The 21443-nt window shown below is 38.5% G+C and overlaps 1 long non-coding RNA gene across 1 annotated transcript in view; it reads right to left on the bottom strand.

Moving 5' to 3' along the window:
- Positions 1-14226: 14226 nt before the first annotated feature.
- The window catches only part of LOC120388325, a 43635-nt gene continuing 36418 nt past the window's right edge, over positions 14227-21443 (bottom strand). Inside the window, exon 3 of the long non-coding RNA XR_005590548.1 lies at positions 14227-15956. This is a non-coding gene — a long non-coding RNA (uncharacterized LOC120388325). The remainder of the gene's footprint in view (positions 15957-21443) is intronic.

Below are 21443 nucleotides of genomic sequence, written 5' to 3'. Positions count from 1 at the left end.
CAACCAGAACACCCAGTCGAAAAGGGATCCTGGTGGCTTTGGTCAGCACTGCTGTGTTGACTGTCCGCTTGGCGGTGTCAGGTTGTAGGGCTGGAAGGCTCCCTGCTGTGTGGCTCCCGGGAAGCAGTCAGCATGTTCCCGCTCTGGCTCCTAGCGTAGGGGCAGCCAGGGAGCTCAGCAGACTGCCCCTGTCCCAAGCACCGCCCCTGCAGCTCCCAAAGTCTGGGAACTACCGCCAATGGGAGCTGTGTGGGCGGCACCTGCGGATGGGGCAGTGCGCAGAGCTGCCTGGACACACCTCCACGTAGGAGCCGGAGGGGGGACATGCTGCTGCTTCTGAGAGCTGTTTGAGCAGCAACCTCCTGCCCCAGCCCCAGCATTGACTTCCTCCCACCCTCAAAACCCCTCGATCCCAGCCTGGAGCACCCTCCTGCACCCCAAACCCCTCATCGCCAGACTCACACCAGAGCCCACACCCCCAGACAGCGCCCTCACTCCCCCCCCATGCCACAACCCCCTGCCACAACCCTGATCCCCCTCCCACCCTCCAAACCCCTCAGCCCCAGCCTGGAGGGCCTTCCTGCACCCCAAATGCCTCATCTCCAGCCCCACTCCAGAGTCCTCAGCCTCAGACAGAGCCCTCACCACCTCTCACATCCCAACCCACTGCCTCACTCTGAACTCCTCATATCTGACCACATCCCCAGCCAGAACCTTCACCCACTCCTGCACCCCAGCTCCCTGAGCCAGCCTGGTGAAAATGAGCAACTGAGTGAGGGTGGGGAGAGTGAGCGACAGAGTTAGTGGGGGCAGGGCCTCGGAAAAGAGGGCAGGGCATGGGGGGGCCTCAGAGGAGGGGCAGGGTAGGGGGCGGGGCAAAAGTGTTCGGTTTTGTGTAAGTAGAAAGTTGGCAACCCTAGTACAGTGCCTAGCACCCAGGGGCCCCAATCTCCAGCTGGAGTTTTACAGATTGATCTCAACACAAATAATTCAATGCACAGGAGCTGGGGTGAGGATATCTCTCAGCTTTGAGCACAGGTGGTTTATGTGCAGAGAAAAGGTAGTTGTTTTGCTACAGATCTTTGCATTTTCATTGGGTTTTATTTCTCAAGACTGGTCAAGAGAGCTTCCAGTCTGGGATCAGCCTCCTTCAACGTGTCATATGCTGCAAGTGAAATAAAGAAATAAACAAACTAATAACCGTGGAGACTGAGAAGAGCAAAAGTAAAGAGCTGAAAATTATGAGGGAGCAGAGCTGCAAATACATTATAAATTAGTTTCAGTGAGTCTGAAATAGAAAGGCACAGTAAATGTAGGGAGAAAGACAAGTGAGAATTAATGTCATTTGTAGCTAAAGCAAATTGAGGTGAGATTCAAGGAGAGAATAAGTTATTCATAGCTTGGAAGGACAGAGACAGATGAGATTGACAAATGAAAGACACCCCTACATCTAGGGTGACCTAATGTCCCGATTTTATAGGGACAGTCCCGATATTTGGGGCTTTTTCTTATATAGGCATCTATTACCCCCCCCCACTCTGTCCTGATTTTTCATACTTGCTATCTGGTCATCCTACCTACATGTCAAGAAGTGTGGGAACTGGCAATGAGGAGTCCAAGACTGAGGTGAGTTAGTGGCTGGGAGGGTAGGTGAATACATATAGGATCAAGAGGGTCAGACATTTTAGGATGTGAATTTTTTATGCATGTACATCACCCACCATGACCCAAAAGACTGTAGCTGCTCTGAAAAAGGAAACCTGTAATTTACTCCTGAATAAATACTATACATTTTTAAAACATTGATGTCCTCATTACACCATACTCAGTAATGGATGGGAAGGACTAAAGCACAAAGAAGATAGAGTTTTAGATTTTATTTGTGATTGATTTTTAGTACTAAACAACTTACAGTTATATAAACTGGAGAAAGTGGAAATACAAATATAACAATAATAATTAATAATATCGCAAATCAAATAACCTACATAAATGTACAAAGACCTGGCAGTAGAAATGAGGGAATCTAACTAGGTTTTAGATTTCAGTGGGGAGGAATATGTTGGGAAGGGTTTGTAACATAAATTAGATGCTGCAGCTGCTAAAACCTTGTTGTAAGTCCATGTGCATTGCCAGGTTTTTATATTGTTTCCCTATGCTCGGGAAGAATGCCCATGGAAATCAGGATTGAGCTGCAGAATAAAACTTTAACTGTTGACTATTGAAACCATCTCAGGACAGAACTCCCTGGCTCTGGCTATAGTCACCAAGCATCTAAGTTGTGGTTAAGGTGGGGGTCTTCAAATAGGCTAAAATATGCAGCATTCATAAAAAAAAGGAAAACGTATTCACACAAAACTGTCACAAGCAAGAGTCTCAGAAAGACCGCAGTTTCCCCTTGAGATACAGGAGCATGGGGGCATTAATTTTAAAGACAAAAGAAAATAATACTGATGCTATGGCTGGTCAATTTTTTTCAATTAAACTATTTTTTGACAGAAAATTTAGCTTTGAATTAAATGATTATTTCCACAAAAAGAGTCTGTTTTCCGGGGAAAGTTTTGATAGTCCATTAAATAAATAAAAATTGGAATATTTCAACCCCAAACCAAATAACTTCGATTCTAAATGACACTCTGTGTGGCTTATGGGAGTTGTAGTTTTGGTGACTTATGCTCTCAGTATCCTCCATGCACCGCAGCCAAGGATTCCTAACATTCACCTTACTTCCTCCAATTTCAGGTGAATTAGAACCAGACAACAAACATTTTTTTTTATTTTGAAAATTATATTTTTCAAAGAGAAAAGGGAAGAAAACAGAAACTAGCATCTTACAGTATCAGAGGGGTAGCCGTGTTAGTCTGGTTCTGTAGAAGCAGCAAAGAATCCTGTGGCACCTTATAGACTAACAGATGTTTTGCAGCATGAGCTTTCGTGGGTGAATACCCACTTCTTCGGATGCAAGCACGAAAGCTCATGCTGCAAAACTTCTGTTAGTCTATAAGGTGCCACAGGATTCTTTGCTGCTTCTAGCATCTTACACTCATTTCTCACTCCCTTTGTGTTGCTGGATGTGATACACAAAGTGCAGGGAAACAGTGAATTGGGACAGAGATCCTTCTCTTCCTGTCCTAAACTATGTGTAGTGTTGCTAAATGTAAAACAATATGCTGCATTTCACCCTTGATGTATATGCCGTTCAGCCATGGATAACATAGTTTGTAAAGCACTTTGGGCTCCTTTGGTATGAAATGTGTTCAGTATCACTTTAAGATGTTCATATTAATAACACCTAAGAAAGAAATCCTAAAGCAATACTTTGTTAATTTCCAATGTTCACACAGAGCCATTATCTCACAAATCATTAGGCAAGGAGAAAGATGTACAATGAGATTAATGAATTAAGAGTAGTATCTGCAAGTGCAGTATTATTTTTATGGGAGCTGAATATTAACTAGTCAAATGTCTTCTGGGATTGTATAAGTTATTTTTCTGTGCTCTTCACATACATACAGCCACATCGGTGTTCATTTGTCTTTTCCTCTTTGCAATATGAACCAAAATAAGAATAACTGCTACAGGTTACAGCAACAACTTGAGGTAGCATAAAGCTGCTTAGTTACTGCAGACTTTTTGGTCCAAGTGGTCCATAACAGTAGATAGAAGGTTCATATTTCTACAAATACCTTTACTTGTGGTGCAGTTGCTCTTGTTCAGAAATTATAGAGCTAAACATTACACCCCTAACAATTTGGCTGTGATTCTGAGCTTAGAACCTAGTTAATGAAAACACTGAGTATATCCTAAACTCTCTTCTCACCATGAAAAAGTTTCAATCCCTTCAGTGCCATCTGTGTCAAGTCTATTAAGTTATAATTATCCAGGATCTAAACAATGGAATTATTACATAACATCTTTTTATTTTTTTTTCTTGTGGGAGACTCTCCTTTCTAATGTAAATCTTCAGAAACTGGAAACAGAGATTCAAAAACTTTAGAGGGCAATTTGTTTTTCTTTCAGCTGCTGATCAAACTAAGGTGATTGTTAATTTCCTGGTTGTGGAAACAAGGGGAGATACAGTTGTCACCCAGATACTAATGTATTTTCTTCCTTTTTTTTTTTCCCGTGTCTTCCACCATCCTGAAATTATTTTGGTCTCCAGCCCTGCGCCCTAGGCTTCACCTATTGCCTCCTTGCATGTCCCTTCTTTTTGATCCCTCCTTTCCTCTAACTGAGGCCCTGTTTTTTGAGCCTTCTTCCAGCACTGGTCTCCTTTTCCATTTGTTTATCTTTACTGTTTCTAGTCTGGGCCCACCATCTCTGCAGAGAGGAGACCCTCTCACCCCAGTCCTTCTCCTCTCCTCCTCTCATTGATCCCCACCTCAAAATGAACTGTTGGAGCAGCTGTAGGGATGGAGGAGGCTTGTCAAGCCACTTCAAATTCCCCAGCTTTTGGCTTCCCTAGAAGAGAGCTGAGCCAGGGCAGAGCAAAGCTCAGCAGGACTCTTTTTGAGATCTGAGACCATAGCCCTCGTCCCCACACAACCATCCTGAAGCTACTTGATGCCTCATCTGACTCACATAACCCCTAAAATTGCTACTTATGTACATAATAACACCTCGTAGGATCTTTGTTACTCCACATTGAGTATAAATGGTTCTTTAGAAATACTTTGGCCGCAAACTATCTCAAAGTGTTGAAAATGAAGGCTGAAAACATGCCCAGCCATCAAAGGGATCTAGAATGCCTGTCTAAAAGAAGCAAAGTTCGGGCAAATATGCCTTTATGGTGTTTCATTATCAAATCTAGCAGCCCTTTTCAGATATCTGCTGGCTAAAGCATAACAGACACTAAAATTATCACCTTTATCCAATAGCTTTTATTCCTCAGCTCTACTGTATTCTTCTGGAGCCTGATCCTCCAAATACTCGTTCCAAAGTATAAATAGCCCCATTTTTCAGCTTTCCTTTTGCTTCACGTATAGGAAATATTTTGCACTGCTAATAGCTCTATTTATCTTTATTTTACAAAATATAATTAAAGTAGGATTGACCAGTTATACTTCCACTAATAGTGGAAAGTCTTCTTGAGTCTTTCAATTATTTGTAGACTGCTATCGTGTCCTCCTTTAACAGTCTATGCACATTTAGCTCTTTCAATCTTTCCTGCCCTCTGGCCATTTTTGTGCCTCATATTTCTACCCTTCCTTCAATTATTCAATGTCTTTCCAGTAATCACATGCCCAATCCTGAATGCAGTATTCCAGATACAGATGCACCAGAGCCATGTAATCTCCAGTTCAAGAGGTATTTAAGCACATAAGTAACTTTAAGCACATGTGAAATCCTGTTGTCTCAATGGGACTATTCACAGGCTTAAAGTTATGCAGCTTGCTAACACTGTTGATATGGGGCTAGGAAGAGGTACTGTGACGCTTTCTGCTCAATGACATGCTTCTACATATGAAATCCAAATGGCATTTTCTTTTTTCACAGCAATATTACATTTCAAATGCCTGTCTAATAGTAACCACTATCACCCATAATGGTCTTTCAGCATTGCTGCTTTCCAGATTATTTTCCTTCTATTGAATATATCCAGGTTGCAGATTATTTCCCCCAATATTTCTTTCTTGCATTTTTCCAAGCTGAATCTCATTTTGTTGTTTTCTACTGTTTCTAATCTCTCTAGGCTCCTTTGTATTACTGGTCTATTTTCACTACTATTTTCAACTATTTTCAATTTATCATCAATTGCAAATTTCATTTACTTTCTCTCCTACCTCATTAATGATTTTAAATAAGTTCATCTTCATGCTGATTTCTGCAGCACTCTAATATAAACTCCCACCAGCTCACTGCATTGCTGTTTATCGTTACTCTTTGCTTACAGTTCTTCAGTGAGTTTTAAGTCTGTACGACAGTGTTCATATTCAAGCCAAATTGAATTTATTTTAAGTGGGAGATTTTGTGAGACACTGCATCAAGTACTCCTCTGAAATCCAAATATATCTACTGCTTTCTCCTCCTCATCATTTTGTCTTCCATTTCCTTTTTAGTTCTCTCTCTTTGTGTTCATCTCTCATTTAATCTCTCTTGTTCTCTCAGTAGTTCCCATTTACTGTTCAAAGGGTAATTTCTATAAAATGTAGTAGACAAGTCAACACACACACAAGCACAGATATATACCTTCATTTGAAACTGTTTCTTTCTCTGTCTTTAAATGAATCTGAAATAACGAACGTATTACATTTTTTCAAGTTTCATAAATGTTAAAACATTGGAAACTTCTATCTTGGAGGCTTCAGTGCCCCCTAGTGTACTACAATTAACACTTTCTCTTTTCAAAATTCACTACTTCTAAATACATACAAGCTAAACTACCGAAAATGTTTGTTCTGTGAGCTGACCAAATGTCCAGGTGGAACCAGGGCATAACAGCAATCTTATGGCACACATGCCCAAACCCACACATGTAGTGCAAACTTATTTGGCAATTTCCCAAATTTGATTTCTGGCTATCAGGGCAGCAATGACAAATTTACTCTCAATAAACAATGCATAGAGATTGGTGGTCTGTGATTGATATCGGGGGGAGAAGTAGATGAGTGTCTGACAGAACCATGCAACTGGCTTTCTGTGTCCCTATTGGCATCCAAGTTCCTGGGAGGCAAGTTCTGTACTATCATAAGAATGGCAAGAACTTTATTTTAGAATATGTTTGGAAGGGATAAGAGGCAGGAGAAAAAAATCAGACTAATATGGGTGAGAAGGCAGAAGATAATATGGGAGGAAGCAAAGACAATGAATGGGAAAAGGGGGAAGGAAACATGGAAAGGGCAGTGTGACACTAAGCAACCTTTTTTTTTCATGCCGGATACACTATTATAAAAATCTTTGTGCAAAATATGTCTTGTGAGGTATCAGTTGGAAACTAACAACTCACTGGTCATTAATAATCTTGTGTGATACATGTACATATGGGTATTAAGAGTTATGGGCATATGTTCTAGCACAACTATAATGTGTTCAAGCCAGGCATGTTAGGGGGGTTGGTAAACAGGCCTGCTCAGTCAAAGAAATGTGTATTTGATTCTCTGACCAATCCAATTTTCAAGCAAAGACAATGAAGGTCCATATTAGGTAAACAAAGTTATTAAGCTAACAAGTGGGGGAAGAAAGAGGGTGGAGCTTCATTTACTGTTGGACTCCGTGTTGCCTTCCTTAGAACTTGAATAAACTGTACTTTAAGGGGTAATCTTCTGAAAAATCCATTCCAAAGGTTGACTGGTCTGAACCTCAAACAACAAAAAATTGAATCAAATGAGGGTGAGATCTCATCCGAAAGATAATGGCACACTGGTGATTAATATCATTGTGAATTGCATGTACTAACACTATGTAAGCAATTATGGATACTCAATGATATTAGGCTGTTCTGTCTGCCCAGACAGTAGGGGACATTTCAGAGCACATGGCTTTGTATATATCCAGGACTGGGACTGCTTTGGCGTCACTCTGCAAGTAGCAACCAAAGCTGGTGGAAGCCAGAGTGGAGCTGTAGACAAGCTGCTGGGGTCAAAGCTGCTGAACTGGGGCTGTCTAGCACACAGAGAATCAGAGTGTGACTAAGTTGGTTGTGAGCAGCCCAAGTTAGGGACTACAACAGCAAAACATTGTAAGGCACCTAAGGTTACAGGGCAGGTGGTCTGGATTGCACTCCAAAACATGGCGGAAAACTACACTAGAAGGGGAGAAAGGGGAAGGACAAAGTGCTGGGACAGAAAGGAAGATAAATGAGTACCTGAAAACTATCATGACTAAGTTCCATTCAAATCTTGTGGGGCAGGTTCCAATTTCCAGAACCAGACACTATCCTGTCCACACACCATCTAAAACCTGTTTTCCCTCTCTAAACTCCTCTTTCCCCTCAGTCATACTCCTTAGAAGGACTATCATCCCCAATACCATATGTGCAGTGGGAGGACAGGCTGATTATCACGGAAGACCCTATAGGATAGAAGGATAGTGGCCTGATCAGACAGCCATCAGGAAGGTACCATGAGGGAGAGAGGTAAACTGCTGAGAGCCTTATAGATTTCCCACAAGGGGAAAAATGCAAATAAATAGAATAGCTCTTATGGAAAAGTCATATAGGATTCAACAGAAAATTAATAGAGTTTGGTAGAAAATATTAAAAAAACCCTTTAGTTCAGTGTTTCCCAAACTTGGGATGCCGCTTGTGTAGGGAAAGCCCCTGGCAGGCCGGGCCATTTTGTTTACCTGCCCCGTCCGCAGGTCCGGCCGATCGCGGCTCCAACTGGCCGTGGTTCGCTGCTCCAGGCCAATGGGAACTGCTGGAATTGGCGGCCAGTACGTCCCTCGGCCTGCGCCGCTTCCTGCAGCCCCCATTGGCCAGGACCAGCGAACCATGGCCAGTGGGAGCTGTGATCGGCCGAACGTGCAGACGGGGCAGGTAAACAAACGGGCCCAGCCTGCCAGGGGCTTTCCCTACACAAACGGCGTCCCAAGTTTGGGAAACACTGCTTTAAATATTAATAGTATTTTTAATGTATTCTAGAAGAGGGTTTAATAATTGTGTTTATCTCAGGAAGAGAAAGAACAAAACTATCATGAGAATTTCCATAATTTTGGCATTTAGCTGAATTTGTGAATTTTGCTGAATACAGTTGTAGTTTGCAAAGCCAAATTATATGTTGTAGAGTACTCTCTACATATCTGTTTGACTTAAGGTTCATACTGCTGCTCATCAATATTTTATCTGAGCCTTACTTTCAATGAAATGTTTTTACCTTCAAAGTAAAATCTAATGGACTTCATAGAGTCTCTGTCACTTCTCCCTTTTTCAGATTTAAAAAAACCCTCTGCTTGGGGTAGAGGTTTTGGTGTTTTAGAATTTTTTTCTTTTCTTTTTACAATTTGATTTATTTCAGGTTTGTTTTGTTGATTTTTGTTTTGAGGTTTTTGCATAGAAGGTTTTTGCCAAACCTGATATTAATTTTCTAAGTGTATTCCCAAACACTTCCTTGATCTTCTTTGTTCTTTTGTTCAGCCAAATTGTCTTTTCAGAATGAAAAAGTTTTGATCATGACAAAAATGTGTTATGATGTTTAGAATAAGTTGAAATGGCTTTCAGCCTAGAAGTTAGATTTATGTCATAGTTACAATCAACTAGTATACAGCTTACATATAGCATGTAAACGTTTTAAATATTGATTTTTTCTAATGAATTATACAATTCAAAAGCATAAACAATTTTAATGCAATGCCTTAGCCGGTGTAAATCAGTGTAGTCCATTGATTTTGACGGTTCTATCTCAGTTCACACCAGCAGAGGACCTGGCCTTGTCTGCAGTGTCCCCTAGTGTGCAATAATTATTTCAAGTTGAGTTTTATTGAATAGACGGATAGACTATCTATCTAATATAAGACATAATTTGTGTCCTATATTTATCTGGGGCTGATTTTGTAATGCTGGGATGGTGCTGAAGTGAAGAATTATGACATGGGCTCTGCTGTGTAAATACAATCAGAAAACAAAATTGTTGCTATTGTTGCCTGCATCAAATACAAATCTTCAGTTGTGGTAAGTTATCATAGCTTCATTAAAGTCAATGAAGGCAATTTACCCCAGCTGAGGATCTGTCCCAACGTCTGTAAGAAATGAATGGAAAGTTTATTTTCTAAATAACTGTATTTGTCCTAGATTTTCAAGTCAATGCACTTACACTCACTCAGCTTCATATTAACAGTAAACATAGTTGTGTTAATAACTAGAGTTGTGTGTAATCATAATTATACTATCAGCAACTTAAATATACACACGTAATCATTCTTCAACCCTATTGCCAACATTTACGCTAAAGAGTGCTTCTGACCTTATAACATCCAGTATGTGGTAGAGGGAAAAAAAATGTTTCCATTTTGTTTTTCTGTATTTTTTAAAAAAGTTTTATTTTCAGTTCTTCATTGTTAATGCTTATTCGTGGCATGCAACTTAACTCAATTAAGCTTCCCTGAGTACCATCTGATGGATAGAGTTGCTGTTTTTGCAAGAGTTTGTGCCAGAAAAAACATCTGGTTTTAAATGACAGTGAATTAGGCCAACTCTCTGATCTGAATCCTTGGAAGCTAGAACATACAGCATGCTAACTCTTTCCTTTTATGTGTGTAGTGCCAGAGAAATCTCAGTTTATTATTTGCCTTAGGAAAGCTATCAATGTGTAAACAAAAAGTGTAAAATGAAAAAACCATCCAAATATAAAAAAAAAGCTCTTAATAACACAGTGGTGACATGCATCATTTATGGTGTTACCATGAAATACTGCATGGTATATTGAAGAAACAACATGGTAACCATGCGGTAACTCTAGTGGAAACAATGATAACTATGCAGTAATTTAAGTAACCACTGCTGCATTTACATTCTGTTAAAGTGGTAAAATGCTTGAGTTCCTCATGCATCTCTAAACAGGGAAGCTGCCTGTCACAGCAGCTACTTTGAGGGCAAAAGATTATTTTTCTATAATTTATAAGATATCCTTCAAGTCAAGTGCTTTGTACAAAAATAAATGCATTATGTTGTATGGTGCTATAAAGAGATTACTAGGGGGTGGACCAGGGTATTCCCAACTTTTTCCTCTCTCTTGAATCCATATTCAGCTGCTCACAAATGGGCCTCAGAAGAAATTCCACAATCATTTTGCACTAGTTCCTGAGGTGCTTCCCTGAAGGTACTGTAGGAATCAATACAAATGGGTCATTCTTGCCTTCGGAGGAAAAACACTTAAAGAAATCTCCTTCAGTGTAAAATTGCAGAGAGGGAATACAATACATTCATAACCTCCAGGCATAACTGCTGGGAACCCAGTTTTGGGGGTCAGAATCCTTAGACTGAGAATAACTTCATCAAAATGAATATGACAAATGGGAAAAAGAAAAGGAGACCCTATTTTAGAAACTGACTTCTGAAAAATACACTACAGTGTTAGAAAGACCCTCTTTTACTTCTACAACTATTCAGAGCACCTGGGTCAACCAGTCTTTTCTTGCCTTGTTGAGAGCTGGCTGGGAATTATGGAATTAAGGAATTCTTCTAATATTTTCACAGTTTCTATTCTAAGCTATAAATATTAGTACAAAAACCTTTCTTTTGCTAATTTGGAATGAACCGTTCTGGTATTTTCTGTGAAATAGAAATTAAAACAAACAAAAAGTCCAAATATTTCAGGACCTCAAAATCTTCATTTGAGTTTGACTCTGAAAAAGTACAAAGATACAGACACAAGTATTATTGGTTCTGTAACTGTGGTAATTATATGTTCTTGGTCATATACATGTTAGTTTGTGTAACTTGAGTAAATACATTATTTTGAAAGAGATGACAAAACATGTTTGAACAACTTTTACACAGTATTCTCTTTCAGAAAGGAAACGTTCCAGTTCTAAATCCATATTATAGGGCACTGGAGGTTTGCTCCAAAAAGCTGCCAAGTACAAAAATGGAACCTAATCATAAGACAAGGTAAAATGAGAATTCCCCAACTTTATAAATATTATGCAGTATTGCTAGAAAATTGCAAAAAAAGATTTCAAGACAACAATAATAGAGCCATCATTATATAATCTTCATTTTGTTAAGTAAAAATTTGCCAAGGAATGAATCAAATAACCCTGTCACGAAATGAGAGCTAACATCCCAAAATCATTCATAAATGTCTGCCAACATAGCCTTATAAAGAATCCAGTTTCTGTTTCTAACATTTCATGTATACGCTTTTTGTCCATAGCATGGTATTAAGTTTTTAAAGCAAAACATTTTAATTTGGGAGACTGTGTACAGAGCTCCTAGGCTATAAAAAAAACCAGTTCAGAATCTCAATCCAAATCTCTTTCTTCCACAGGCAGAAAGGCCAAAATATTTAGATTGCCTTCCTTAATTTTAGATTCTCTGACAAAGCTGCATGTCGCAGGACAGCTGTCTGCATGTGTTAGAAGTGGTGGATCTAGTGCCAATCTGATTTCCACTGGAGTAAACTGAAGTTAGTGGAATTATAAGAATGTAAAACCTATGTGAGATCAGAGACAGGCTCCTTCTGGACTCTAGGACTGTAAAGATCAGGTCTAAACAGATTTGTTTAATTTTCTGTTTCCAAATATGGGGAAAATGAGAGCATGGATAAAGCTATGTTTAAACCACTCCCACAATATTGCCCAGTGATATAAACTTGGAAGGGAAGCAGCAGTCAGGAGCTAGCATCCGTTCAGGATGGCATATTGTGCTAGGACATAAAACCAGCCCACTATAATAGATCTGAGTAAACATTTCTAAAGTATTTTCCAGATATTTGTTCAGATCCTTTACTGAATTTGCCTTGGCTATGCCTGTCTATTATGCCCACTTTTTGCAAACATTGGAGCAACCACCTTTCACTGAAAGCACAGGTTAGAGGTGTATGAGCATTCCCAGAAATGTGCATGTTCTAGTGCTTGAAGGGGTTGTGAGCTCATCCAATCAGGAAACAGGATCAATAATATGGCTCTCATCTAATTCATCAGAGAATCTGAATATCAAATATTCCCCGCAGGCCATTCAAGGCCAGGGATGGAGGCACATGGCACCCCATGTTAGCAAGCAGGAGCAGAGCTGACTGGCTGTGCATGAGAGAATGCAGCATACCCTAATAAGGGGTGCAGTGTGAGTAGAAATGGTCCCAGCACAGCCTTTGGGTGTAGCAGCTCTGTACTGCTGCTTACCATGGGCTCTGTCTAAATGGCACAGTAATTCTCTGAGTCTGAAAAGATCAAAGTTACACTTTTTTTATACAATTCTATTCAACAGTAGTCCAAGATTATGGTCCTGGTGCTAAAACTACTTATGTAATTTGAATATAATGCATATCCATAATCTCTTAGCTCTGTAATTTTGTGGTAGGCCTGTATCATACTTATGTGTCATAAATACACTTGGAAAGAAGGTTATATTTTCTAAAATGAATGTGGGAACAGAAACTGCCAAACCAGACACATTTTTCTCTCTTATTGTGTTCGGATTTATCTGTCATCCTATGGAATTAAACTTTCACATGTGTGATTTTTACTCTGTTTTCTGTACTTACCAGAGCAATGTAACTATGGGATTTTGATATCCAATTTGTTTACATTATAACACAACTACTTTTCAGTATACTGTATGGTTCAGTAGATACTTGTGTATTGCCACCAAAGTCAATGGCAGAATCCTCAGGAGACATAAGTCAGCTTTGTTGCTGGTATGCTACCTACTCCCTTCACCTTAGCATAGAGATGAAATCAAGAAATCATCAGCCCTTGCAGGAGGGACCTTTTATTAACCCTTTCCTTCAGTGGTTCTTTTTCTTCTCTATGTGACATATTAGACACAAGAGGCCAGATACTGATCTCAGCTGAATTGCTCTAAGATTGCAGTGGGAGTGGTAAGTTCAGTGGAGTGATTCCAGATATATAAAAGTGTTAATGAGATCAGAATCTGGCCCAGAGGGCAGGCATTTGGTTTCCCTCTTTGTAAGTGCTATGACTCAAACTGCTAACATGGATTGTTGCAGTATCTACAGTGGGATGTGGAGAGAGAGACACACACATTTCTGATAATAAGTACCTGATAGTGAGATCCTTAAATCACAGCAACTTGGCCTCCCCTCTTTAACTGCATTTTAAGAAATGCTGATGTTGAAATTTTACAAACTAGAGAATCAGATAGACTTGAAAGGTCAAATACATCCTTTACTTATACCCATGAAGTCCACTGAAGTAAGAAGGGTATAAATGAGCATTCAATTTTGACTAAGACGTGCTAGAAATCAGAGTGAGTGGGAGTGAAGAAAACTTCATATTGCTTTATAAATTGGTTGAAAAGATCCATTTTCTCCCTATTATTCTTGCATAGAAAACTCTTGAAGCTTCTAGTTAGCTGCAAATACAGTCAATGAGAACATATGTAACCAGTAGTGAAATGTCAGCAGTGGGAATTTTAAAAGAATGTATTTTTAATAAAATATTCATTTATTACTTTAGTAAATTACATACAGACAAATGTCTGAAAAGAAGATCAAAAACTGAAACCAAAAACAAAAGAACAAATAATATCATTAACACAGCCTAGCATTAAGCATGATTTCTGTTGTCCACAGATTCTTTGACATGTGTTTTCTCTTAAATAGAGCTGGGTAAAATTCAAAGGCCCCATTTTCTCCAGATTCCAGTCACTCTTGAGTTCCCCACTTACTCCTGACAACCAAAGAATTCTTTACTGAGGAAAGACATGGGGAACAAGTCTTCCAAAGCAACAGCAGGATATTCCTGCTAGGGGAGGCCATCTCGTCCAAAACTTCCCCAGCAGCCAAAGTGGATGTGGTTCCATAAGACTTCAGAGGGCAGCCTTTTCTGTAAGTCTTCTCTCGCTGGGGTTGCTCATTTACTCTAGAGACGAAGTCCTTCACCTCATGTTATATTTTAATGTCTTTCCCTGAAGGGCAAGGGAATTTTCTGAGACCTATGCAATAATATGTAGGATGCAGCTGGCCAGCACAGGGCTTGTTGCTGAGACTTTAGACTTTAAAGGGGTCCCCACAGACCACAAAGCTAATAAATTGACAAGCCTCTCTAACTTGTTTTGCAGAGACTCAAAGGCTAATTTAATGATTTGACAAACCTCTGGATCAATGGCCTAGATAAAGCTATATATTTCTTCCAAGTTTCATTTGTAAGATTCAACCCTTCTTTAAATGTCACAAGTAGGAAAGTAAAAAACAGTGATCCCATTCCCTATTGCCACAAAATCAGGATCAACTCCATTTTCCATATACATGATAAAAATATAATACCATCAAAAAGGTAAGATTTTATTGATGTACAATATTCAGACTCCTTTTATAGTTATCCCAAAATATGGAGTATCTTCAACTTTTAACATTATCTATGGTATTGTAATAAAGGGAAAATAGCAAAAATTAACAGGGAAAGAATAGAGACAAAAGAGATTAAGATGTATATGAAAACAAGGGGAAGAAAATCAAGACAATATGCAATTCAGAGTGCCTTTGTAGTCACAACTTTTTAAAATAGATTTAACCGTGGAGTGTCTCCAATTTACATTCAAGTCAATGGGAATAGATACCTCTTACATTTGGAATACTTTCCACAAATTAAGCCCCCACTTTGTAAAACTTCAATGCAGCAAAGTGTTTAAGCTCACACTTAAATTCATCCCTGTTCAGCAACACACAAAAGTACATACTAAATGTTCAGTATATGAATAAGTCCCATTGAAGTCAATGATACTTAAGCATATGTCTAAAGTAAAGCATGTTCTTAGTATTTTGTGGACTATGGTTAGACAGGTGAATCAGGGCCTGAAACCACTACCCTCTTTAAATCCCTGCAAGATGTCAGCCAAACAGTGAAGACTAGCTGGATCAGAAGTTGGAAATATTTATATTATTTTGGAACCATGGAGGTATGCAGATAGCTGACCACATAACTGCAAGATTACATTGTCATTGCCATCCTCCTTGCTCTTAACTCCTCCCCATTTTGTTTGTCACACCCAAATGTTGGGTCTTGTTACAGATTAACTAGTAAGATGTTTTGGTAGAAAATGTGTCTATCCTTGTTTATACAACACCTAGCACAATGGTGTCCTAAGCCTTTAAATGCTATGATAGTACGAATGATTATGGGACATAGTACCATTGAAGAGGTGCTAAGCAGCTCACTAGTTTGGTCCCTCTGGTTCCATAAGATCAAAAAAAGCTTTCTATCTTCTGTTCAATCTGTCAATATTAGGCTTTATGCTAAAGCCATCCTCTTGTACAGGCAGTCATATCTGATAAGACAGATTCTCCTTCCATTCTTTCAGTAGAGGGGGACATCAATCTTTCTGGTGCCTGAGGATAATTCTTTGAAAAAAAAAGAGATAAATTGGTTTAAAACCTGGTTAATGATTATCAAAGTATAGACATAAAATGAGATGTGACAAGGGGAAACAACATACATTCAACATTTCAAGGTGAAGCTCAATATAAAAAAAATATGAGTGTAGCTGAAAGATTAGTAAAAGAAAATTCTCCTTCCGTGTCCACTGGCAGGCCATTCACCCGTGGATTATAATTTTGTTTGCATTTTCCAATATTCCCATCTCTCTGAGCATAAGAATTTGTCCTGTCTGAGAATTCTGGAAAAAGCTTTGAACTTTCTAGTTCAGGTTTACATTCATGAATTTTCTCAGTACAAGTTTTAATTTGTTCTCCAATCATTAAAATGTAGGGTAATGTTTTCAAAAATATCTAAGTGATTATGGAACCTAAGGTATTTATGTGCCCAACTATGCAGATAAATGGGAAGTAAGCCCTACTCAGATGCTTTTGAAAGCCCCATTGGGCAATCTTTAGGTGCCTAAATACTTTTGGAAATCTGGCTCTACATCTCACCGGAAGTCAATGGGACATAGGCTCCTAAGTTCCTTTGGCACAGATCCTCATATTCCTAGCTGTGATTGATTTCAATGGGAATTAGGCACCTAAATAACTTTGCAGATCTAGGCCATAAGCATTTTTGAACATTTGAGCCTTAGTCTCCAGTTTTGCTGTAGTAGGGCCATGAGAGCCATATATTGCTTTCGGAATGTAGTCAGCTTTATTTTTTTTTAATCCAGGAAAATATTTGATTTAGTGTATTACTCCTTCCTCAGATATAAGGGAAATCCTTGCCTGTTCTTGGCAGCTCATGTGCTACAAGAAGTCTATGGTCGCGTAGAGTGTCTATTTTCCATCCAACAGGGGAATCTGCAATGCCCTACATTAGGCATCTCATCTACCAGGAAAACAATAAACTCAGTCTTATTAAAATAGAGACACTTATTGAGAATACAATGAACAAAAAGTCAAATAAAGAGATGCCAGAAGAGGCCTATTGTCAGAGTTGCTGCTGTGGGTAATACTAAGGCAATAGTGAATCTGCATTCAGTAACAAGACCTCTCCAGCTCTACAATTCCAATTTAAAAAAAAAGTAATGTAAAATCCCATCCCCTCAAAATCTGTGTCTGTTAATGGGAGAAGAAACTACTACAGCATGGTCATTCACTGATTAATTTTTCCTCACATAATCACTACTGAGAGAAGAAAAACAATCTACATAGAAGTACCCATGTGCAGTATATAATTACAAGTAAGTGATCACTCTTCATTCTGCCTCATTAAATATTTTGATAATTAATATTTGCAAGTGAAAAATTCAAGGAATCAAATTCTACCCTCAGCTAATCCATTGAAACACAAGAGGAGCAACTCCAGTGAGTGACATGGAGTTATTGTAGTTTTACTCTTGAAAAACTGATTACTGAAATTGACCAAGGATCTTTAAAAAAAAAGTATTGCAGTTACATTTCATCTTTACAGAAGAGTTTATCTCATATGCTAGTGATTCAACCCAATGAAGATTCCCAAAGCTATTCATATTGTCTCACATTTATAACTTCAGTGCTGGCAGTACCCGGTTCCTCTGATTTGTCATAAACGTTTATCCTGAATTAAACCAGGATGAGCAAATGTTTATTACAATTTTGAATATGAAAAAAATGAATGACTAAAAGATACAATGTTTAAGAGAAAACAATGTCACAGACTTCAAGAAGTCCTACAGTACGACTGAATATTATAACAGCTGCACATTTTTGACTATATCTTTTGAAATCCTATTCTTTTTGTACTGAAATGAAATTACTGGTATGAAAATTGTCATATATACACTGGAAACTGAAGTCCACCGAACAAGTCCAGCATAAGCAGCAACAAAGCAAACTTTTCCATGCTGCGCCTCACAATTATAGCTAAATCTTGATTTTAAGCATACATATTTCCATTTTCTGGTTATGGCCATGAAAGGAAATTAAAGTACAATGTATCTTCAAGGAAAGAATCTTAAGCACATTCTGACTAGGACCAAAATACTGTAGGACCTTGCAAATTCTCATTTTGCAAGTCTGATTAACACAAACCTTGGTTCTCTGATTCCCCTTATCACCACTGATTTAACAGTGGAGGACTAAATCATTCACTTAAGAACTGCACACAGAAGGAAGGAAAACTATGTCATTACCAGCCAAAAGAAGCAACTGTGTATGGAATGGGGAAGATGAGTAAAAATGGCATTATCCCCTTTTTTCCACCAGCAAAGCTCCTGCAGGAATTTGGAGGTCCTCAGTTTTTGTGGTGTGGAAGGAAGCTGAGCCAGAGGGGTAGCTATTCTCTGCAGCTATATCCCTCTCAAAACCCAAGAAGATTGATTATACAGGTCCTTATATAGAAACCTGCTCTATGACCTTTTAACTGAGGGAAAGTGGTTGGAATCAGCTGTATGGAAGCCATGCTCTCATGGGACTGATGAAGGAACAGGAGACCACTCCAGGTTTACAGCCTTCCTTGCTGTACTCCTAATGGATTTTGAGGCACTGCCCCTGCACGTTCCACAAGAGAGGGTGGGGAGGAATACTCCACTACCTTTCCCTAAAGAGTTCAAATTTGTTGAGTTTCATGTTGTTTCCATGGATTGTTCATGAAGAAGGGATGACATTCACGAGTTCTTTAGTGAGGCTTCATAATAATTTGGCTTAATTTCTTGAACAAGATATATATATATGCACACACATACACACTATGTTTGTTGGTATACTAATGAAGCAATAGTTCAACATAAAATTAAACTGCCCTTCTCAAAAAAAAAAAGAGAAAATTATATTTTGTGATGTGATTGATATCAACAACCCTAAGCATTCAAAAATCATGAATCAAGCCACAAAATCATGAGATTTTAAAATATAATAAATGTTGGGTTCCTTTTATTTGCTTTTTGGTATTTGAATTTTTAGTTTCTGGTTGTCTTTTGTTTTGAGATTTTTCCCCCCAACCGCAAGAGCTAGAAACATAATCATCAGAGGGGTAGCCATGTTAGTCTGGATCTGTAAAAGCAGCAAAGAGTCCTGTGGCAACTTATAGACTAACAGACGTAACATAATCATGTGTCGCCTGGTACCAAGAGTTTTAGAAAAACACCAAATATCGCAAGACTCGCAATAAAATCATGAGACTTGGCAACAAGTATATGGTATCTAGGATGTTGCTCTTGCTGATTGGAAAATGTTAGTAATCTGTAATGGTCTATGTGAATTATCAATGACCTATTGTATCACAAGAAGAGTTAAATATTCCCTGGGGACATTTCCAGTCCAGCTGGAAGACATAATTACTGGCAAACTGATGAGAATGGAGATTTCTGTCACAATTTCTGTACTAAGATGTTCAGATAAGTTTTGAAAAGCACAGGAATATCTGGGTTCTTCCCTGTAATGAATCTTCTGAGGTCCATCCCTCACTATTTTGTCAATTCATGTCAGATGTGATGGTGGTTTTTGCAATGTGGATATCTGCATGCTAAGACCGCCGGCTCAGTCCTCAGAGGACTAAGAACAGCTTTCAAAGAGTAACTTTCTGTCACTAATGACTTTGACCAGATTTGAACCACTGACCTAAAGAAAAACGTTTCAATATACCATCTGAGCCATCATGTTCCCCTGTGTCTTATGCAAGCTTAAGAAATAGGAAAGGAAAGTTCCTAAAGCAATCAACCAAAATAAGTTTGTTTTTTCCCAATGCTATATGGTCATTACTGTGGAATTTGACTTTTTCTGGTTGCATTATAAATATAACATTCCCTGACAGGTAAAAATGTAGGCATAATTTTGATGTGAGATCAAGGAGTGTGCCTAAAATAAAGGTTTGGTAACAATCTATGCTATTTCTTGTGCTTTCAAAATAACAAAACTCTTTTGCCTCTGACATTTGGGGAACTATTTGTGCTTGCCCTGAATGACAATTACATCTTGAAGTGTTCTGGTACTTTACAAAAGCTCCTGCTGCAACTCAGCAAATGGAACTTTGAGGAGGAAAAAACAAGTTATTTCACAAGAGATTAGCCTCCCCCTCCCAAAAAAAAAAGTCTCAGAAGTGTATGTGTTGCATGTTTTCAATTATCTGAGAGTCTGGGTATCAACTCATTGTTCCTGGCTTTGCTCAAGAACATTTTATGATGCTTCTTTGCTTTCAGTTGATAAGATAGCGGCTTGTTCATTCTTGTGGCTTTGGGAACAATTCCACTGACTACCTCATCTGTATTAATACATTTGTCATGGAGAGAAATTGTAAAAATTAGTTCACTTATTAACCAGCCTTTCATTCTTTTTCATTAATGTAATACAGATCATAGCATTTAAGAGGTGTATTACAATCAGGAGAAATATTAACACAAAATAAAATCAGGACAGTTTTAAGCAATAATGGTATGTCAGGAAATATAAAGTTAGCCGTGCTGGGGTGATACTACCAATGCCCAGAGATACAATGGGAATATTTCCATCTTTGAATATGGAGGATTTTTATGACTTTGTTCCCTTTTGGAAAATATTTTTATTTATATACCTATTTCTTCACTTTTATTAGACATACGCGATTCCAGAACTATTTACACTTGATATCAATCTTGCCAAAAACCATTAATACCTATAAGAAATATATACAAAATTTTGATTCTCAAAATGCTGCAGACTTAAACTAAGTTTGGCAAATAAATGTTTCACAGCTGAGTTTAGGTGAAATCATGGCAATGTGATTTGAGTCCATGGTGCCCAACCTTATTATACAGGATGTCCACATAAACCTAAGCACAACCTTGTGTGGGCCAAACAGATTCTACATATTTTAATAAGATTGAAAATCAGCTATATGGATTTATACTTTAAGTTCAATTTGTTTGGGGTATATTTAGGTGGGTTGTTTCTATGTACATTATTGCCTATTTACACACTTGTGTAAACTAAAATATAAACATGATGACAAAATGCTAATGAATCGTCCATTAGCATATTCTGTTGAAAGGCTCTCATGGGCTGTAGGTTGGGCACCCTTTGTTAGAGTTAATCACAGGAGTAGCTTCCCAGAGATTATACCAAGGCAATATTATAACCTGAGGCTTGAGTCCAGTGAACCCAAAAGATCTTCACAGCCCTTTATCAATATTGTCATTTGACAATATTGTCATCACTATTTGAATGACAATAAAATTGGCAAGCCTTTAGTCTAATAGTCTTTAGGTGCATCATAAAATCAGAGTTGAAGTTATGGTGCATGATTATTTCGCTTATTTGAATAAGCAAATAATGTTATCATTTAGTTTATGAAAAACAGAAAGCAGAACCAAAATGGAATTGATTAAAAGCCTTGAAACAAAACAAAGAATATGCCTGCTGCAGAGAGCTGATTAAGTAACAAAGAACTTTCCTGACAATCAACCTAAGCTAAGCTGGAGAACATTTGAGTACACACACACACACACA

Source organism: Mauremys reevesii, linkage group 1 (assembly GCF_016161935.1).
Source record: "Mauremys reevesii isolate NIE-2019 linkage group 1, ASM1616193v1, whole genome shotgun sequence".
Classification (NCBI taxonomy): Eukaryota; Metazoa; Chordata; order Testudines; family Geoemydidae; genus Mauremys; species Mauremys reevesii.
The sequence above is the reverse complement of the archived record's forward strand: the minus strand, read 5'-3'. Positions and strand labels throughout refer to the sequence as shown.